Genomic DNA, 14,756 nt, shown 5'->3' with positions numbered 1-14,756 from the left:
AACTTAACACCATTATTACCGACTAATCGATAACGTTTTTATAGGTAACTAGTTGGTAATGTGGTGGGTAATTATAATTTCCCATTTTTAATTTTATTTAATCTTATTTTAGCCGGTAATTAGTCAGTAAATAGTTAGTAATTGCCATAAAAAACATGTGACCGATAATTTTGTAGTTTTTTTTTTTTGTTTTCTTGTAGGTATTTTATATCATATACATATATGAATATTAGAGAGAGGGGGGCATATAAAAATAACATTATCCTCACCGATGCTAAGGAGCATGACGTAGAAGGGAATAACTTTCCTATTTTAATTAAATCTTCTACATCAGCTTCACCTAAACATGCATAATCTTCTTTTAACTTTTTAATTTTTTATATTTTTTTTTTGACATGCTTTTTTTTTATATCAAAAGCAAAGGAGATCTTCTTCTTATAACGTTGCAGCCACTGCACAACGGATGTGTGAGGAGAAGGGAGATTTTGCAATAATGAATTTAGCTAATATATATATATATATATATATATATATATATATATATATATATATATATATATATATATATATAAAAGAATACTAATAGTGAGTATTTGGTCTAGGAGTTGAGTTTGAGCCATGAATTTTTGACGTATTGGGTTCAAGCCCTACTAAAAACATTCATAAATATAACTATCTTCACGGGTAATAAATAATGGATACATGCAAGTATTCGCGGGGTACCCACTACCCGATTCTTTAATAGTAAACCTGAACTCTACAAAATTCTCTTAAAAAATATCTAAACTAATCCCATTAGGGTTCAGGAGAGTCGCATAAACCAGCAAGGGTAAAAGAAAAACATAATTATATCACAAATTTTTGAAGAAAAACATAATTTCGTCAAAATTTTGTGACAGATAAGTAAATTCATCACAAAATTTGTGACGAAATATATTGTTCCGTCACAAATTTGTGACAAATAATCATTTTCCGTCACAAATTTATGACAGAAATATATTTCGTCACAAAGTTTTTGACGGAATATGAAATTGATGCCTTGAGATATCCATCACAAATTTGTGACGAACAATCATTTTTCGTCACAAATTTGTGACGAAAATTCATTCCGTCATAAAGTTTTTGACGGAATGTGTAATTTCGTCACAAATTTGTGACGGATGTGTTGTGACGAATTAACACATCCGTCACAAATTTGTGACGAACTTACTTATCCGCCATAAATTTGTGACGACATTGTATATTCTATCACAAATTTTTTACGACAATATTTTTTCATCATAAATTAGTGACGGATGAATCCATTTATCATAAATTTATGACAGATTAGAGATGAAATAGTTTGTCTGTTAATAATTAAAATATTAAAAAAAATGTAAAAAATTTGTGATGAATATTCCGTCGCAAATCCGTCCAATAATGAAATCTGTCAAAAATCCGTCTTTAATTTGTGACAAAATCTTTCTATCACAAAAATTTGTTTTTCTTGTATAAAAGAAAATAAAGAAAGAAATAAAGAAACAAGGAAAGAAGATTTTGTTTTTACTTTTCATTTCCTTTCTTTTATTGGTAACTTGTAGTTCCCGTTATTTTCCATTCCACTAGTCTCTCTCTAATCTTGCACTTCACAAACATTTATTTAAACCTTAAGAAATCAATTCCTTTTCTCTCTTAAATCAACTCAAAAAAATCACTTAAATGCTGCATTTTTGAACCCCGTAACTATGCTTATTTCTATGGAGATAATTTTGTACAAGGAGATTATATTCATTTCCTTTTCATCAAACAGTCGAATCTTGCCTTGGTCTCAAGTAAGCAATTTCAAGAATACCAGTAAGTGTCCTTAATAAATCTTATTATCCTTTTTTTTTTTGTTTCTCTCAATTATTATCGAGAAATCATTCCAAGAGAATTAGCAGTCTTTCTTTTTTTTTCATATTTTGTATTGGTTGATGCAATTGGGAAAACTGATTATGATGTTAAGGTGAAAGCATTAGAGATATGGTTGAATCCAATTTTGAGAGGAAACCCAGCTACCATCAACAATTCTAAATTTTTCAGATTGAAATTTTACCCCTTTTTTTTGGTGAGTCGCTATTCCACATTTTGATTGTTATTCCTTTTATTTTTTGCTTTGATTACTACAGTTTTAAATCTCTACATTGGAGAGGGAACTCTAGTAACTCAAAACTAGGTTCTGCACTTTGGTTAATTTTAATAACTTTGGCAGCCTAATATCAATAGCTTTTTCATTATGTTGATGTTTCTTTTACAATAAGTAATAGCCATAGTAGTAGCTAATTTTACATATAATTAAATAGATTTAGATGACTTAGCTATTATTCAAAAATATTCAAAGTCTGGGTTGTGATTCAAATCAGATATAATTTAGGCATTTGTTGCGAGGGAAGTTTGAGGAATTATTAGGTGCACCGGGTGCACATACACCTTCTCTCATAATCATGTGGGATCTACTCCCTATATAATAGGAAGGACCCACTTTTTGTGAAAGGAGTACTATTTTTTAGTGCACCGAGTGTACCTAATAATTAGCCGTTCTATTTTCAAGTCATAATATCAATTTTTGGGCATCTTTTATCTAAAGCTATTAATTGGAAATTTGGCATTCAGTTTGTACCTTGAGATAAGGGAATATTGGTTAAGAACATGTATTTGATACATTCTGCCTAACAGTTTTTCTATTTTTAATCCTTTTATGAGTTCCTGATTTTGCCCACACATAGATTAATATTGAATGCTTAGAGGAAAATGCACTGCACTTAACAGCCAGAATTTTTCTCATTTTCTTTTGTTCTAAGGACAGGGGAGGGGATTGATGTTGAATTTAACTAAAAATTGATTATTTTTGGAATTCAACAATTAAAAGGAAAAGTTAAGCTACACAAGAATTGTTTGCCAAGCAAGATTAAAGAATATGGAAACATCAAGCAAGAGAAAAGTGTGCATTGAACCAATTAATTATGGACATATAATCTTGATTAGGTTAAAGTCAAGCTTTTCATGGCACTAAACACTCTCTTTCTTAATTGTTATCAAGAAATAGCTACCAGGTGCCACATTTTTTTCTCAAGAAACTGTAAAAAATGCTAGTCAATAAAAAAATGTGTCATTTTTTTTTTCTTAAGAAACTATAGAAAATGTTGGTTAAGAAAAAAGATGTCACACTTTTTTTTCTCCAGAAACTGTAAAAAAATGTTCTGAAAAATCTCAAGAATTTTTAGTGGTAAGAAACTAAAAATTTAAGCAATTGTGATCTATGTTGAGAATTATCTAGTATAGTTGTTGGATTAAAAAGTGAACCATTTAAACCCCAATTGTATCCTGTTTTATCCTATTTATCTTTTTGAAATTAAATTTATCTTGTTTTTGGCAAGTTTTCCCTTACTGACTCCAAAGCTCCTTAACATCAAAAATTTAGTTGATTTTAATTTTTTTTTTTTTTGAGGGAATAATTTAACTTGTGTTCATGTTCAATTTACGTTGGACCATGTGTCAAACATACTAATATTTATGATTATTAGTTAATTAATTATAAATATTTAACATTACTGTTGTTTCTCGGTGTTTGAAGGAATATATTTTTATACCTCTTTAACGTATGAATAGACATTCTTGTTGAAATTGCAGAGTATTTCTAAGAAATTGGAATAAAGAATACACATATGGTTAATAAAATAATTAGGCAGTATCCCTTTTTAATTAATTATAATATTTTTTATTAATTCTACTCTTTAATTGATTATAATATTTTTTTTATCCTTTTTACCTTTTTTTTCTTGTTATCTCTTTTTAACCATTGACTTAGCATTTAGTGGACCATTGATTTATTCACTTTTGGCATGCAATTAACCCTGATTAGATTCGTCAAATTATGATCCTATAATAATGTTAAAATCAAAGAATCCTTAATGATGAGATTACTTTATGCTTTTATTATTTTAAAATCAATTAATCTTAATTTTTATTATTCGCTAATAACTCTATATTTTAGAGTTTGATTATTAAAAATATAAAATATTTTATTTACTTAGTTGGTCCTTAATATTTCAAATTACATTATATTTTATTTTTTTAATTTAAAATATTGGCATCTCATGAAATACCAAAGCAATGTTTGCATATAAATTAAATCAGTTCATATATATATATATATATATATATATATATGAACTGATTTAATTTATTATATCATAACTTTTTTCAGTCTTGCTAATTGGGAGCTAAAGGATCAAATTTTCATTCTTAAATTTTGGTGGTAAAGAGAAACAAACTAGAAGTTTCAAAATTTTGTTCTTGAATTTTCCAGGTATGTAACCCTTCTCTTGACCCTTTATTATTATTATTTTTTTATTCCTTCAACCTATAGTCTTTATGTATACAGTCAATTCTCTAAAACAAAATAGATCCTTATATTTAGAATAAGAAACATTAATGATAGGTAGCATTAAGAAAGTCATTTGCATAAAGTGATTGTCTTACACAAACTTATGCTAAAAATTAAAATACTTGAAAGAATTCTCTTATCATAACTTAATATCCCTAACTTAAATTAATCAAAGTGAACGACATGAAACATAAAAGAAACAACATACTTTTTATTGAAAATAATGAAATAATTTTTTATATAGATATATAGATATTAGGTTAAAATATTAATTATTATCAATAAAGACTGTTTAAAATTAAAATTTCATAAAAGGTTAGGTATATAGAATTAATTATGCAAAAATAGAGAATAAATTCTAAATTTTTCTAGTCACACAGTCTACCCAAATTAAAAAACAATTTAAATGGCATGAAACTATTTTTATATAATGTATGATTAAATTGAGAATTTTATTTTATTAAAAATATAATTGCATTTAATTTTATTAAAAATAGTAGAATTTGAATTCAAAGCTTCACAATTATGAAAATGATTTTAATATTGTTAAATTAAAAATCATTTCTATAATTAATTAAATAAAAAAATATTTTAAAATTACTATAAAAATACATATTAAAATTACTATACAAATAGCTTATAGATAATCCGCATTTATTTCAGTCTTTTAGTATAATCAATTATATCACTTAAATAGGAACAACTAAATAAAAATAATAGAAAAGAATATAAAAAGCATTGATACCAACACATTGGCATCAAGAAATATCAACTTATTTTTAATTGGGATTAGATGACATGGAATTGCACCTATCTCTTTGGTATTTGTTTTTTAATTTTCTCTATTTTAGCATTGTTTCATTTATTTACCTGTTTTTGAAAGATTTTGATTATAATTATTTTTATTATGAACTCTAATTAAAATAATTATCTAGCTTGTGTAGATATGGCATCAATAGATAAATCTTGGATGCAATTGCATAATAGGTCATGTATTGAGTATTTTCATGGAGTTGAAAGTTTTCTAGAATTTGCATATCAACATGTGAGGCAGGAAGATATGAAAATCAAATGTGAAGGAGCGGAAGCATGAAAAACACAAGTTTATATCATTGAATTCAAAATTTTTTTACCTAGGGTCACATGCATCATGCAAGATTCATTTTTATCTATTTGATTTCAATGATAAACAGCATATTAAAACTCTTTTAATATGTTTTGGATATAGATTTGTTATTTAAGATTTTAGAATTAATCAGATTAATTCATTAGAACCCTAGATTAGATCAAGAACAAGTGCACTAACCTTTTGATGCACTGCAGTATGTTTGGCACCTTTGGGATGCGCCTTAGGACATCAGGTGTTGTCCCTCTAGCTTGTCCATACCAAAATCACCAATGGCAGCCCTAAAATAGCTTCTAAAGCTTTTTCAATCAATTAGAAAATTAATTTTTTCCTTTTGAGAGATTACAGATGTAAATAGGACACTAGAAACGATTTCTAGTATTTTTAATTCAAGAGATTATTGTCTAATCTCTTTGAAATGATGAGAGATGAAGAAGAAGAGAGGATGAGGCACTCAAAGGTGGCGGCACCAAAGAAGAACAGCAGCTTATATTTTTTGTTCTTTCATCATTACACTTATATATCTAGGTCATAACTTAAAACCCTTGCCACATGTCACCTTCTGATTGGCTTTAGGTTTAATTGACCTAATCACATTGTGCCAAGTGTCAAACCTATATTTAATCTTGACTTTGATCATCTTACATGATTAAAAGACATATGGCAAGCTTATGTGTAGTGTCATGTGTCACCATCTCATGGTGCCACATGTCACCCTGTGAAATGACCAAAATACCCATGTGTCTTAATTTTGAGTTCTCAACCTAAAACAATTATTTCTCTTATTCTAATCAATTTATATCAAATATAAATTAATTAATTAATCTTTATTAATTAATTTCTCATTAATTAAATCCATATTTAAACACTTTAAATATAAAATTTAACTTATATTATACATCCAATAACCTAGATTTGGTTTCAAGCCATGCTAGGGACTTTAAAATCTAATTGCAAACCAAACCTATTTAATTAATCAATTAAACTCTTTAATTAATTAATTAAATCATATTTAATTTGGTGATTACTTCTATATGTGTATGACTTACTAGGCTCATCACTAATTGGCAATGAGACATGATATCAACTCTTAATATCATCAGAACTCTTTCTTACCATAAATGATTTCTTTAAATCATTTTATGCAGCTTATAGACTATGGTTAACACCTAGCATCGCATGCCATAGCCACCCTATCAGTAATAAGGTTTACCTTAAATGAACATATAATCATATGTTACCATGCACTAGAATCTCTGTGTTACAAAATCCCAATTCGAGCTAGAGTCATGGTTTATGTCAAACCCCATTTGCTATGAATATTATGTTCTCTTTTAATTCCAGTTCTTGATTAAAAAGATTTTCTCATCAAAAACTCTTTTCTGAATAAATCTATCTATCCTGGCCAAGAACTTGAAACATCAAGAACAATTAAATAAACATAGGATTTTATCCCTATTTACTTAGAGGAACAGATTCCATCTTGATCAACACCTACCTCCATATATAACTAGTAGGAGCCAACACATGCCCATATACCCATACATAGTATAAGTATGAAAGCAGTATCAAACTCAAACCACCTATGTACAAGATACTGTGCTATCTCAGGTCTAAAGATTATATGCACTAATATGATTTATGACAATGCATTGACAAGAGTAAACTCCATGTGCTTGTCATAAGTGTCACTGGTTCGACCTACTTATCATGTATAAGTGCCTATCATGTTTGTTATATGGCATGAGACTCACCATTCCGTCTTATTTACATCTCATATAAATAACTTGGGAACAAACATGATTATAATCTTTCTGGAAACGTCATGTCCTTATTGTGAAGTATCCTCGATTGTTAAACTATTTATGATACTTTATACTAGAAATACTGTCACCCATATTCTTAACAACTTAAGAATAGAATTTCTAACAAAGTATCAATGGACCTTTTCTATTACACATAAATATATTATGTAAATGGAAAAGTGAAAATATCTTTTATTAATAAAACATGTACAAGATACATATTAAATAATCTGCTCTAGGGCATACTACTAACAATCTCCCACTAGCACTAGAGTCATTCATTATAATATCTTAGACCCATCTTCTCAAGATGTCGGTCTAGCTGAGTTTGTGACATAGGCTTAGTGAATGGATTAGCTGAATTTTCAGCTGATGCTATTTTCTGCATGGCTACATCACCTCGCCCAACTATTTCTTTGATAATGTGGTAGCGCCTTTCTATGTATTTGGATTTCTGGTGAGACCGGGGTTCCTTAGCCTGTATGACTGCTCCATTGTTGTCACAATGAAGTGGAACTGCTGACTCAATGGAAGGAACTATTACAAGTTCTGTCATGAACTTCTTTATCCAAACAACTTCCTTTGCAGCATCTGATGCAGCAATATACTCAGCCTTGGTAGTGGAATCTGCAGTCGTACTCTGCTTGGAACTCTTCCAACTGACTGCACCTCCATTACAAATGAACACATATCCAGAGGTAGACTTTCTATCATCGATATCTGATTGAAAATAAGAATCGGTATAACCATCCAATTGTAAGTCTCCACCTCCATATATCAAGAATAAATTCTTAGTTCTTCTCAAGTACTTAAGGATATTCTTAATAGCTATCTAGTGTTCTAAACCTAGATTGGATTGATACCTGCTAGTCAAACTAACAACATATGCGATATCCGGCCTAGTACACAACATTGCAAACATCAAACTTTCAATAGCCGAAGCATATGGAATCCTAGCCATTTTATCTCTTTCTTCAGGTGTCTTTGGAGACATCTCTTTAGAAAGGTGGATACCATGTCTCACTAGTAACAATCCTCTCTTGGAATCAAGTAGGTTAAACCTCTTTAACACATTTTCCAAGTATAGACTTTGGGATAAACCAATTATTCTTTTTGTTCTATCTCTATAGATGCGAATCCCAAGAATATAGGTTACCTCCCCTAAGTCTTTCATGGAGAATGTATTTGACAACCATACCTTTACAATTGTCAACATACCTGTGTCATTACCCATCAACAGAATGTCATCCACATATAAGACAAGGAAAGTGATAGCACTGTCACTAACCTTCTTATATACACATGGCTCATCCTCATTTTTGATAAAGCCAAATGACTTAATGGCTTCATCAAAGTGAATGTTCCAACTCCTCGAAGCTTGTTTCAACCCATAAATGGATCGCTTTAGCTTGCATACTTTGGAACCATCTTAGGGTTCAAAACCCCTAGGTTGCTCCATGAAAATGTTTTCTTCAATGTATCCATTGAGAAAAGATGTTTTGACATCCATCTGCCAAATCTCATAATCATAGTATGCAGCTACTGCTAATAGAATCCTAATTGATTTAAGCAAGGCAACAGGCGAGAAAGTCTCCTCATAGTCGATTCCTTGCATTTGGCGAAACCCTTTCACTACTAGCCTTGCCTTATAGGTCTCTACCTTTCCATCAGAACCAATTTTCTTCTTGAAAACCCATTTGTTCTCTATAGGTACAATACCTTCAGGTGGGTCAACAAGATCTCAAACTTGATTCTTATACATAGAATCAATCTCGGATTTCATAGCATCAATCCATTTTGAAGAGTCTATATCTGATATAGCTTCTTCATAGGTAAGTGGATCATCTCCATGATCAACTTCTTCATGAGTAGACAACTCTTGTTCTTCTTCATGAAGGAAACCATATCTCACTGGTGGGTGAGATACTCTGGTTGTTCTACGAGGAACAGTTGTAGATGTTTCATCAATAGGTGTAGGTTGACTAGATGGATCTATATCCATCTAATCTGTTGGTTGGTCAGAATTCTCCAATTCTAACTCTATTTGCCTTCCTTTGCCTCCTTCTTGAACAAACTGTTGTTCAAGAAATGTGACATCTCTACTTATCATATCCTTTTCTGATGTAGGTAAATAAAAATAGTATCCAAAACTATCTTTTGGATATTCAACAAATCGACCATTTTCTTACTGGTTTCCAATTTATCAGTGTTCAGCTTTTTGATATAAGCTGGACAACCCCAAATCTTAACATGCTTAAGACTTGATTTTCTTCCATGCCATATCTCATAAGGTGTGGAAGAAACTGATTTTGATGGAATTCTATTCAGAATATACAAAGTTGATTCTAATGTAAATCCCCAAAAGGAGATTGGCATATCAGTATAGCTCATCATATTGCATACCATATCCAATAGGGTACGATTTCTCCTTTCAGATACACCATTTAGCTGTGATGTTCCTGAAGGAGTTAGCTGGGAAACAATGCAATGCTCTCTCAAGTATTCATCAAATTCAGTACTCAAGTATTCACCTCCACGATCTGATCGAAAAGCTTTAATACTCTTTCCTGTTTGATTTTCTACTTCAGATTTAAATTCTTTGAACTTTTCAAAGGATTCATGTTTGTATTTCATCAAATACAAATACCCAAACCTTGATTTATCATCAGTAAAGGTAATAAAGTAATGAAAATCACCTCTAGCCATTTCTTTAAATGGACCACATACATCACTATGTATTACCTCCAAAATATTTTCAGCTCTTAGCCCTTATCCTACAAAGGGTGATCTAGTCATTTTGCCCTGAAGACAAGATTCACAAGTTGGAGTAGGCTCAGAGCCCAATGAGGATAAAATCCCCATTTTCTCCAGTTTCATAATCCTATCTTCTGTAACATGACCTAACCTTAAGTGCCAAATATATTTTGAACTTGAGTTGATTTTCACCATGGCATTGCATTCATTTAGATCATTTGCGTTCATTTTGTGTTTGTCATTATTATCCAAATAATAAAGACCATCATTCATATAACCCGAACCAACATATTTATTTCCAAAATAAATATTGCAAACATCATCTGTGAACTGAAATTCATAGCCATTTCTAGTCAAACTAGATATAGAAATGATGTTCTTAAAAGCATCAGGTTCATATAAAATATTATCCAAACACAAAACATGTCCAGACATGTAAAAAGATTTAGATCCTATGGCTAAAGCTTCAACAGTTAAGCCATCGCCAATTCGGAGTCTAACATCTCAAGAACGCAAGCTGCTACTATTTGCTAGTTCCTGCATATCATAAGAAATGTAAGAACTGGCACCAGTATCTAAAACCCAAGCTATAGATGAACTATGTCACACCATACCCCTCTGTAAGGCATAACATAATCCCGTAGTATACCTAATGAATTACCAACTTCGTCTACTGATAACCCATTAAATACACTACAAGGGATTTTAAAACTTTTCTTATTTTTTTTACAGTGGTGAGCACTATTTACAAGTGTTAAAAAAAAATTTTTTTGAACTAAAGTGAAACAGCTAACACATTTGAATTATTAGTAATTTCTGTAAAAATTTTGGCGGAGTGCCATCTGTATTTTGAATAAAATAGTTCTTCAAAAACCTGTAAAAAGTACTTCAAATATATTTCTCAATCTCAAACTCCAACATTTAATCAACATAATATGTTTCTCAACATTTGTCAACTCAAATCCACAATAATTTTTTTCAGTGTTTTCAAAGGCTGAGATAAAAGAAATATATCACAATATTTACAAACCAAAATAATTTACAATTTATTTTACAACTTCAATGTATAATTTTAATTTATAACTGCTCAAAACCAAGAACACTATATACATACAGTGAACATACATTACAATATAAAATGAAAAATATGGTATACTCAATATACCCGATGGATCTCAGTGTAGTACTAGCAGCCTAGTCTGCTGCCCTGTCTGTCTGTCTACCTGCGACAGCAATGAAAAGCTATCACTGAGCCATTGTCTTAGTGGTGCACAACATTAACCAAATAAAACTTTAAATCACAAATCATAAGTCATATAAATAGTGGATACTTAAAACCATAGTTAAATTCAAAGACAATGAATGTCATAAAGAATTTAAACTCCATTTCACAATATTACAATAAATATCAATAAATCACACACACAGCTTAATCATGTTCAAAAGTTCAATTCGTCCCAAAAGCCGATGGCTAATGAGGAATTCAATTCATCCCAAAAGCCGATGGCTAGTAAGGAATAACATAGCTAGCTAGCAATAATATGAGTACTCATTCCATTCGTCCTCAACAGGCACACACCTCAACACTTCAGCCAGAGAGGGAATTCAATTCATCTCACTAGACAAGTTAGCGAGGAATTCAATCAATATACATGATAGCTGTGGTTTCAAACCATTTACAATGCTTTTCAATCAATAAGTATCCATCAAATATCATTCAAATAATTTTTCACAATTTAAAACAATAATATATAAGTAGTCATAATTTATTTCAATTGAAAAATTCAAAAGAAATAACTGTTGTGCACAAACCTCTGATAACTGTCTCTTGGCCCTGACTCAGTGTTTCCTTCCCCTTCCCTGAGTCTTTGCTAACTGAAACACACAATTTGAAGTATTTTAGTACTCATTTAAACTGTCTCTAAGAATAAATCTTAATAATTAACTTATTGAATTCTATTATTTCCTTAGTCAACTTAAGATGTTGACCCTCGATGCACTCTAGGTGAATTAAATTTTAATGTTACCAATATATCACATTTGTAGCCTTTTAGTATTGGTACATATTACCAAATTCATTTCCAAGTATGTTGTATTTTATTGCAATTTGTCGGATTCCGGTATACTAATTTGACCTAGCCGGATGACCTAGATCCCTCAGTTTTTGAGTTTCAGTCCAAACTACAAACTTGTAGGTCTATGTCTTATTGCATGTGAGGCAAAATTTCAGGTCATTCTAAGTTGTGTAGACCAAGTTATGGTCAATCTACCAATGCTGGACGGAATGTATCAAAATGGTCACTTTAGGTCATTTTTAGGTCACTTTTGGTTCGGCTAGTTTTTGGACCTAAACTTGTACAAGCTATTTGGCTTGGTTATGGCCATTTTTGAGCTTTGATGTCCCCATAAGAATTGTAGATATATGTCTCAACTATTCATGGTAAAAATTTCAGGTCAATTGGACCTGTTTTGAGTGAGTTATGGCCAAAATATCAATTGCTGCCCAAATGGTCAATTTTCAGGCTTTCAATGCACTAATCCGGTTTTGGTCATTTTTCAAGTCACTTTCTAAGCAGAATTTTGGTAAGCTTCCTTCAAGAAAGTTGGCACATTTTCTGCCTAGTTTCACCTCCAATTGGTCTCATACCAATTGGAGTCACACACTTAAGGTTCTAAGCCCAAAACATACACTGCCCTATTGTACATTGTTTACCCTTTACTAATTACACATCCTATGCTTACCAAGTCACTCTTCCATGTCATTTCTGGTTTGTACCATAACATAAACATATTTAGCAACTCATTTTTTGTCATTTTGGCAGCTTATAACCATTCTCAATATGCACATTATAGTACAGAATTTTCTAAGTCCAATTACAAACAATTTAACCACATGACAAAGCTCATTTACATGTCCAAATTCAAACCTTTATACAGATATACATGCTACCATAACAAGCACTATAATTCAACAATATAATTCCATAAACCAAACCATGAATCAACACATTTTGGTCTACTCTTCAAAGTTGCCGATTTGTACTTCTCCTTCAATTAGCTTCCAAGCTTCCAAAATCATACCTTACACATGGAATTCAAATACCATACAATTAAACCTATAAATCATCATTCAAACCACTATTTACATGCAAGTATAAACTGTTCTTATTGAAGTTTCATGGCTGCCAAAATGTACCTCTCCATTAACTCATCAAACTTCAAAAATCCTTCCACAAATCAACTACCCACAACACCCATTCAAAGTTTAATGAAACAAGAATTAAAAATACATACTTACCACTTTTGAAATTCTTCAAAACCTCACCAAAACTCAATTTTCTTGCTGCCTATCTACTGCCCAAGTTGTGTAGAACAACTTTAGTGAAGGAAAATGTAAGGATCATGGCTTAAAGATGAAGGAGTGAAGCTTGCATGGAGCTTGGAAGCTTTGGTCATGGAGGTTTTCTTTCAAGGGAATTTTGGCTGGTTTTGGCAAGGTGAGGAAGATGAAGTTATTTCTGCCATAATATGTGTAGTGTTCCACTTAAGTGGAGTTAGTGGAGCACCATTACACATTTTAATGTTTCTTTATTCTAAAGTTTTCAAATTCCCACATTTAACTCTTATCTTTTGCTATTTAAATTATGTACCACCAATTTAATTTTTCATGACATTTTCCAAGTGTAATATCATTTATTTTTAATGGACATTTAGGTCAAAAGACAACTCGTAGTGTCAAATGACCACAATTCCCCTATTCGGGTTGCATTCCCGATTTTTCGATAACACCGAATTTTGTCATTTTCTCAATTTCTCGTTTTTCTTTGTACTAATTAATTAATTTTTTCTTTGATATTTATAATGATATTTATACTTCAATAGACGTTAATTTAAGTCCTAAAAATATTTTCTAGGATTCCCCGCGGTCCAGGGCTAGGTGAAGGAGGATCTCACTCGCACTCTGAATCAAACAACTTTTAAAATTCATATTTGAATCACATTCAAACAACTTTTAACATTCAGATTTGAATCACATTCAAACAATTTTAAAAATTCAGATCTGAATCAAAATTTTAATTGTGTGATTAAAACACCTAATTAAACATTTTAATTAGTCACAGGATAAACCTTAGATCATACAACAATTGTAGATTCAAAACCCAAACCTTGCGCACACTATTGGAGACCACAAAGTGTGTGCACCATTGGTGTTCATCACCATACCGCCACCTTTCCTTTGCAACCAGCAATGGATCTATCATCTCATGATCAAATCACACAATTAAATCATATAATCAAAAATCTAAATGGAAAATATAGTGGTTCTAATACCAATTGAAGGAGTGGAAGCATGAAAAACACAAGTTTATATCATTGAATTTAAAAATTTTTCACCTAGGGTCACATGCATCATGCAAGATTTATTTTTATCTATTTGATTTTGTTGTCCCAAAATAGTCCAAGAGGGGGGTGAATTGGACTTTAACAATTTTTCGGCCCTTCTTGTAGCCTAATGAAAAATTGTGGCTTTGTTCAACTAAGTGCTTCTTAATATATAATGACAGTGATATGTATTTCAATAAAGTGTCCCTAAGTTGCAATTCAAGCTTTAATCAATATTTATAGCTATCATAACATGCATCACAAAATATTCAACTAATTTCTC

The sequence above is a fragment of the Hevea brasiliensis genome, unplaced genomic scaffold (genome assembly GCF_030052815.1).
Source record: "Hevea brasiliensis isolate MT/VB/25A 57/8 unplaced genomic scaffold, ASM3005281v1 Scaf20, whole genome shotgun sequence".
NCBI lineage: Eukaryota > Viridiplantae > Streptophyta > Magnoliopsida > Malpighiales > Euphorbiaceae > Hevea > Hevea brasiliensis.
The sequence above is the reverse complement of the archived record's forward strand: the minus strand, read 5'-3'. Positions refer to the sequence as shown.